Here is an 8,412-nt window from a genome sequence, read left to right on the forward strand (position 1 = left end):
GGAGACAGGGGGGTCGAGCGGGAAGTGATAATCGTGAGCACGAACGATGATGCAGGGTGACCGCAAAGTAGAGGTTGTGTGACGACATCTGGTTTTCCGACCCGTAGGAGGGCGCTATTTATGCGTTAACAAAACTAGACTACATTCGCCGATGGAGGCGCTGTTTATTGGGACCGTTAATTAAACTAAACACTTCTGACCAATGAGAGCGCTATTTGAGGGGACCGTTAAATACTAAACTAAGGCCATACACTTCGCCAAAATGAGATCTCCCAAATGCTTTGTTAATAATTGCTGTGGAATAATGTTCATTTTAAAAGCATGTCTAGAGAAGACAAGTAGTCAAGAACATTTTAATTTCCGTTCTCATTTGATGATACTTAAAGATGAACTAAAGTAAGAAATGCAGCATAACTTTAAACAGTTTATTTTAATGATTGAGTACCTTATTTATTGGAAACTATAAAATGGTCATTCTAAACAATTTCTCATGCTCACATTTTCATGCCCCCACCCGTTTTTGTTGTTGTTTTTGTTCAGTTCTTACGGAAGAGAGTACTTACATGTTAAACTTTTAGCAGCAAAACATTATGAGAAGTAAGGAAACACACTGTTGGAATTTTTGCAAGGGAAACAAATAGTTATGTTATATTTTGGTAATACTACCTAGATTATATAATTCAAGTTTTTTTCCCATCAAAGACACAAACAAACAAACAAACAAACAAAAACGGATCAAACATTGTTGAGTATATGTCCATTGAATAAACAAAATTTTGTTCACAAATTGCTTCAGTGTTAACCTTTTTTTCTTATATGCAAACAAAATAATATTAATACAAAATTTTAAAGTAGACAGTTGCAAAGATAAAATTCATGACAAGTAGCCTGGTGTGGTTCATGTGGGTTTTCTCTGATTGGTCAATGAGTGAGTTTGGTATAATGTGCATATTACCCCAATAGGCCTAACTTACTGGTGAAATAGGTACGTCATGAGTTTTTTCTAATTAACTATAACTCGACCTGCAGCCGATTTCGCAAAACTGTGTAGCCAGCGTGTGGTCTAAAAAAGCGAGGCTGTGTGATGACGCAATGATGTCCCTGGTTTGCCGAATCATAGGAGGGCGCTCTTTATGGGGGACTGTTAAACTAAACACTTCCGACCAATGAGATCGTTATTAAGGGGGCCGCTCTATAAGGCAATAAATACACTGGTATGGGCCAAATGATGCCTTGTTATTTGCTTGTCTAAAGAAGACAAGTAGTCAAGAACATTTTCAGTTCTCGCTTGGTTGATGATACTACTAAAGTAAAATGCAGCTTACTCACGCTTTTCAGTTTATTATGGGTGCGTTCGTTTAGCTTCCCTGGGTCGACCCCGGTGTGTGGCGTGTTTTTTTTCCAGGACAAACGTGTGCAGATAATAACCCACGTTCGTCCTGGAAAAAAAAACCGCCACACACCGGGGTCGACCCAGGTAAACGACGTCACTACGAGAGCGGCGAGTGGTCGTTCGTTTAGCTCTTGTCAGGGGCTCACCCGAGTGCATGAGCACCGGGGGGGGGGGGGGGGGGGGGAGACCCAGGGAAGCTAAACGAACGCACCCTGTAAAAACTATTTCTGATGGCGCCCTCTTTTGTATCCTCCTCCTCCAGCCCTTCCTAAATGGCGGATAGAATCTGGCGGGGAGGGGGTAGAGCCGGTGTCCGAGGAGACTCGGTCCCTGGGGAAATTAACATGGGCCGAGGAGGACGATTCAAAAGAGGGCGCTATCAGAAAAAGTTTGTACACAGGTTGCCATAAGGGGGACCGAAGCTCCGGGGGGGGGGGGGGGGAGAGCAGATTTTCCCACAACACCGGTGGGAGAGGACCCTACAAACGGCAAACTTTTTCTGACAGCGCCCTCTTTGTATTAACCCCCTTCAATTCATGTTCCCATGGGCATCTCCTAGTGACCGGTTTTCCCGACGGGAACCCCCCCCCCCCTCCCCAGCAAGATATTTTCAGCCCCCCCCCCAATAAGTCCGGTAAACTAGCGGTGAAAAAGGGGACAACTGAGCGTTTAGAGCTTATTATTTCATAAGAGACATACAGTTTTTCAACAAACTAGATTTAGACACATTTTTGGTATGCTTTAAGACACTTCGTAAAAAATTGTAACACTAGTTACTACATTACTGATAGCGTGTTAATTCGTAAGTTTCAGTAGTGCACATTCTTATAGCTATAAAAATATGCCATTGTTTTTCGAATAATCACTAGTCTCCAAACTTTGCCTTTAATAGATATCCACTGCCCCCTCCCCCCCAAAAAAGTGAGACAACAATCTTGTAAATAGAATGGCCCCTGGTTGTCAGTTTGGGGTGGGTATCCTAATATTATTATTATAAATAATTTAGACACATCACAACGAAGCGGGGGTTGGTCATTACCCCACACGTGCCGACTCTTTTACTATTGTGTCGACTCATTTATTATTCCGTTAAGGCCATAATTATTTACTTTATTTTTTATACGTTTGTACTTTTTGTAATTTTTATTTTCACATAGTTAATTTAATGGTAACAACATTATTACATAAAGTACTTTAAGGGTCTGGGTATTTTTTGTAGGACACAAAACACAATGTATTTCCATGACATTGTTTTACTAATTTTCTCAAAACCTACAGCACAAGGGAAGCCTTCTACCGTTATCTTTAAACTGTGTGAGTTTAGTGTAAATCTGTGGACATTGTGTTTTGTGTTACAAGAATACCCAACTCATTTTTAACACTTCAGTTTGTACAGCCAGCGTGGTTCGTGGTCAAAATTCTACTCTCAAAATGTATGAGTGAAAAACACCATTCTTTACAATTACAGTTGTCCCTCAAATGGCTCTGTAAAAAGAGTGGCGCTTATTTCACTCTTTAGAGGGGTTTCACTCCCCAAGACAGAGTGAACAAAATCACTCAAAAAGTTGCAAACTTCAATCTAAAAGAGTGGAAGACCACTCGAAAAAGAAATGTCCCCCATAATATGGCTCTTCAAAGAGTACTTTTTCACTCTTTTGCATTTAGAGAGTTGAACACACACAACTCTCTATAATCTATTTCCTGGCTGGCTGAATATAGTTAATGTGTTGAAATTAGGACAATTTGAACAAGTTTGACAGTCCAGTAAAATGACAAGATACATCTGGGCCCGATTTCACAAAGCCTGGAGCACGACACAACTAAATCTTGCTTTAGTGAAAATAGGTTACCAGCCAGAATAACGTAAAAGTTACCATTACTGTGACTGGTACCCCAATCATTTCTCGTGTTTGGCAAATACCTTGCTAAGCATTTTATTTTTCCGCTGAACAGTTTTCGTCAAATTCCCAGTATCATAACTTTAGTAATGCATACAGAGTATAAATATGATATGTATAATACCTTGTTATTTACTGTACATTTTAATTATACCATTAATTATAAACACTAAACATTGAGTGGGACACTGTCACAACAATGTGAACTTCATGTAATTTTGGTTGGTAACCAGTTCCTGTATAGCAATACTTTTCTGTGCTTGGCAAGTTTTTGTGCTTACAGGTTTTGTGAAACTGGGCCCAGACAGGCTGTTTTACAAAGTCTTTCTCAGCTGGTATCATAGTCCAAGAAGCATTGGTTAGCGCCAACATCCCGGCCCTACGTCACATAAACGGTGAACTTAGTAGTCAGAGGGAGTCACCTGGCTAGACTTGGAGTAGTCCTTCTTCAGTTGGTGGCACTCAGTCCAAAAAACACAAGTTAGCCTCAACAATCCAATGTTACTTCATCAGTTGAACCTGGAGTGGAGATCGCCTGATGTTTAAACTTGATACAGTCCTTCTTCAGTTTGTGGCACAAGGTCCAACACGACAGTTATAGGGTGCGTTCGTTTAGCTTCCCTGGGTTGACCCCGGTGTGTGACGTTTTTTTCCCAGGACGAACGTGTGCAGATAATTACCTACGTTCGTCCTAGAAAAAAAATTCCGCAACACACCGGGGTCGACCCAGGGAAGCTAAACGAACGCACGTCACTTATAGTTGAACTTGGAGGGGGATTCATTTTGATGGCTAGACATGGCACAGTCCTCCTTGAGTTGGTGGCACTCTAACAAAAAGCACAAGTTTATAATTATTAGCCTCCAAAATACAATGTCACTTCATTAGTTGAACATGGAGCGGAGATCTTCTGATGTCTTAATTTGAAACAGTCGTCCTTCAGTTGGTGGCACAAGGTCCAACACGGTTATAGGTTCAAAATCCAACGTCATTGATGGCTAGACTTAAAAAAGTCCTCCTTCAGTTGTTGGCTCACACTCCAAAAAGCAATGATTCATGTATGTGGTCATCAATTCCCATCATCTCATATCTGCGGAAGAAAATAATCATGCGAATTTGAAACATTGATTTAAAAAAAATTCTTGTTATGAAAGTACTAGCTGTTCTGAAGAACACCGGTAGTTGTGATTGCTCTCTTCTCACAGCTCCATTCTGCACCTCAAAATCTACACACAAAACTTGGCTAAACTTCAAGTTATCTTTTCTTTTCGTATTCTTAAAAATGCTCTTTCTTTCTGAAAACCTCCAGTTCTATCATGAAATTTTTCACCAGTTGGTAATTGCATGATGTGTTGAATGCAAAAAGATGGGAAGTAATGTATTTTTCCACATCAACGATTTAAAACCATAAAGGTAATAATTCTGAAAAGAATTCACACCATATCCTTTGCAAAAGTTTTGGTATTATTATTAAAAACTGTGGGATGAACATTCTCTTGAAAATTCTAAAAGAATTTTGTTTAAAACTTACTGAGCAGTCTGCTGTTGACTCTTTTCACCTCCTCAACCAATGATCGTATAACATCGTTCCATATCCTCCAACGATGCACATTCAAACAGGTCCAGTTATAGTCACCCCCTCATTGTACAACGATGCTAATGCTCATCCCAACAGGTTTACGGTTTGGTTGTAGTCACCACTCCACAAGAGACTGCTGACAGAGAATAAAGTAAGTAAATAACAGACTAATTATATCTATTTATGCATTTACACATCTTTATGACTTCAAGTCCCGGGCTGGTATGTTGCAATCAGCAGCAGAGCGCATGGGTTGGGCGGCTCTACGTCTCCCATGACGGATCAAGAGAATGATGATGATGATGGTGATTGGGAGAAGCTGTAATATGGAGCCGACCTCTAAGTTTCAACAAAGAGTAAATTTTGTTTGTAAGGTTACAAAAACACATATTTAGTCAAGTAAGTTTAACTGCAAGCATGCAGTTGTTGGCTGGATGGTCTTAATACTTGTATAGAATCCCAAATGATTTGTACTAACAATTTCACTGCCGGTTGTAACTGTCTTTACTACAGTGGACACTTTTGGTAATTACCCAAAATAGTTATTGGCATAAAACCTTTATTGGTGACGAGTAATGGGGAGAGGTTGATGGTATAAAACATTGTGAGAAACGGCTCCCTCTGTAGTGACGTAGTTTTCGAGAAAGAAGTAATTTTCCACGAATTTGATTTCGAGACCTCAGATTTAGAACTTGAGGTCTCGAAATCAAGCATCTGAAAGCACACAACTTCGTATGACAAGGGTAATTTTTCATTCATTATTATCTCGCAACTTCGATGACCGATTGAGCTCAAATTTTCACAGGTTTGTTATGTTATGCATATGTTGAGATACACCAACTGTGGAGGCTAGTCTTTGACATTTACCATTAGTGTCCACTGTCTTTAAGAGATTTGTTTGAGAGATTCAAAATCTGTGATATGCTCGTTTCATTTTTCCTTACAAATTTATCTATAAACTGATGTTTTTGATCTGTTCATGACCCTTCAAAATGTTTGTTTAAAGGTGTGTCCTATTTTGCCAGTGGTTTCTTCACAAGTTATTGACTAATTACAACTGATACATTACCAAATGTTTTGCATGACACATGAGTCCGTGCTGGAAAGTACCATCTCAGCTCAGTGAAGATGTCAGCACACAAAGCACTCCATCATAATTCGAGACGAAAACGAGATCTGCTTTTTGGAAGAAAAACTTGTCTATAGAAAGTTTAGTATTTGGGTCACATTAATAAGGCAATTTGTATCCAAGGCTCAAACACATATTTTGTTCAAGTAAGTCTAACTGGTTTGTAAGTTGCTGGCTGGATGGTCTTCTGCTAGCTATTAATTGTTTAAAGTAATTTAAACACTCACAATAGTTTTGGGCATGTTCACCGTCCCTTATACGCAAAACCTTGCTCCTACACAGCAACCCTCTCTTTAAAGCCGTTGGACACTTTCGGTAAACAGTATTGTCCAAAGGACCACACTTCGTGTATCACAACTTAAATATAAAACAACAAATCTGTGAAAATTTAGGCTCAATCAATCATCGGAGTCGGGAGAAAATAACGGTATAACCACCCTTGTATTCGTACGTTTCGCCATGTGTTTAAAATAAATCCGTAATTCTCGTTAACGAGAATTGATATTAGTTTACGGTTTTCTCAAAAAGTAAAGCATTTCATGGAATAATATTTCAAGAGAAGTCTTTCACCACTACCTTCTGTAACCCTGTCAGTTATTTGTAAATCTGTGAACTTTTTTTTTTTCCTGTACCGAAAGGGTCCAATGGCTTTAATCTATTGAATTCAAATGTTTAAGTGGTAACTTGTGATCAAGCACATCATTGTACCAGACAATTATTTTCAACTTAAGTAACACGCAAATGGCTTTTAACGCCGACATAAACACATACTTCACATCCACCAACGTCATTATGGTGTCCCAGATCTGGTGCTACATCCTTCTCAGTAATAGTAGGCTATGTACAGACTGAAAAAAACAAAAACAACGTTATATTTCTTGTGACGGGGAAGGTTAGAGGCTGTGGAAATAAGAGTTAGAAGTGGAGGGAAATTGTTAGTCTGCCATGCTTACTCTTATACTTAACCCTTCAACCCCGCATGTGGTTCTTAATTTTACATGCAAACACCCGCTTGCCTCCAGTCGATGGCATAGTTCTTAGTTTTGTTTCAAGATTGAGCATCTTGAATCAAGACTAAGCCCTACACCAGTCACAGCTTATACTTTACCTGTACGTCATCTGTAATAGTAGAGACTCATCGTGAACATCGAAGGGAAGGGTGCCATTGTCTAGTCGGGTTCTAGGTTTACTGATCACAGCATAGTTCTTAGTTTTGTTTCAAGATTGAGCATCTTGAATCAAGACTAAGCCCTATACCAGTCACAGCTTATACTTTACCTGACGCCATCTGTAGGAGTGGAGAGTTAGTCTTATCTCTAGGCTACACTGTTATCTCTAGGCTACACTGTAAATACTTTAGGCCTATACTGTCTTACCACCCATACAAACCTAGGCAGCAGATGTCTTTCCCTGTGGATGAGCTAATCTTCCCCTTGCTTCTCTCTTGGCTTCTCTAGTCTTTTATTTAGTCTTTTCCTCTATTTCTTCTTCTTAATTCTTCTTTTTCCTTTGTCCTTATTCATTTTTTCTCTTCTTTTCGCAGCGCTAACAAATACATGTTTAGGGCAAGTTATTTGCAAAGGAATTTTATTTGGTTATTTTAGGAACTTGTATTTGTCACAAGTGCCACTATTTGATCTTTTTATTTAGTTTATAGCTAAATGGGCAAGGGTATGCTGTTTCTTATTGTCCTATTATTTTTTAATTTTCAAAATTTAATTTCATTAATACTTACTTTGGAAATGTCTACACGCACAATTGATGCTGATACTGGAATATAAATATTAATTTGGCTAGTCCAAATTATCTATACCTAATACTCATAATTCGAACATTAATCATCAAAATGAATGTATATTTGATTGGATTATTGTACTGCATGATTATGATTGGGGACTTTGTTCCTATCTTACAAAGCACATAACCATAGAGGAAAAGTGCATCATCAACATTTATTTATTCATTTATTTTTTACTATTATTATTGTTGTTGTTGTTGTTGTTGTTGTTGTTGTTGTTGCTCTTATCTCAAAAAGTATCTCATACTTTATAAACTTGTTTACTTTGATTTTGTATTTTTTGTGTAAATATTGCCATATTATTTGAAATATAAAATCATTACAAATATTGGCTAATCATGACAACTGATGACTTGAAGAATCAACTCTGACAGAAATTTCCAGTAAGACTTAGTCTCCTAAAGCATCATTGGCTTCGACCAATATGCATCTCAAGAAATGCCAGTAAAGGACAATGTGAATTCACCTTGAGAGCTATACAAGCAAGGACAACATCAACAAGATCGCTGACTATCTTTGGGGATGGGGCGGTACAGAAGGGGTGGGACTCTGCGAGAGAACGGGTTAGAGTTTCTCTTACCATTCGCAGACTTCACACTCCAGTCTTTATCTTGATT

The 8,412-nt window shown here is 38.7% G+C and overlaps 1 long non-coding RNA gene across 1 annotated transcript; it reads right to left on the bottom strand.

The window, feature by feature from the left end:
• Positions 1-4,056: 4,056 nt before the first annotated feature.
• LOC117299693 lies at positions 4,057-6,360 on the bottom strand. The gene is made up of 3 exons (XR_004520093.1): positions 5,938-6,360; positions 4,821-5,001; positions 4,057-4,379 (listed from the first exon to the last, which is right to left on the bottom strand). It is a non-coding gene; the product is annotated as an uncharacterized LOC117299693 (long non-coding RNA).
• Positions 6,361-8,412: the final 2,052 nt, after the last annotated feature.

The sequence above is a fragment of the Asterias rubens genome, chromosome 14 (genome assembly GCF_902459465.1).
Source record: "Asterias rubens chromosome 14, eAstRub1.3, whole genome shotgun sequence".
Taxonomy (NCBI): domain Eukaryota; kingdom Metazoa; phylum Echinodermata; class Asteroidea; order Forcipulatida; family Asteriidae; genus Asterias; species Asterias rubens.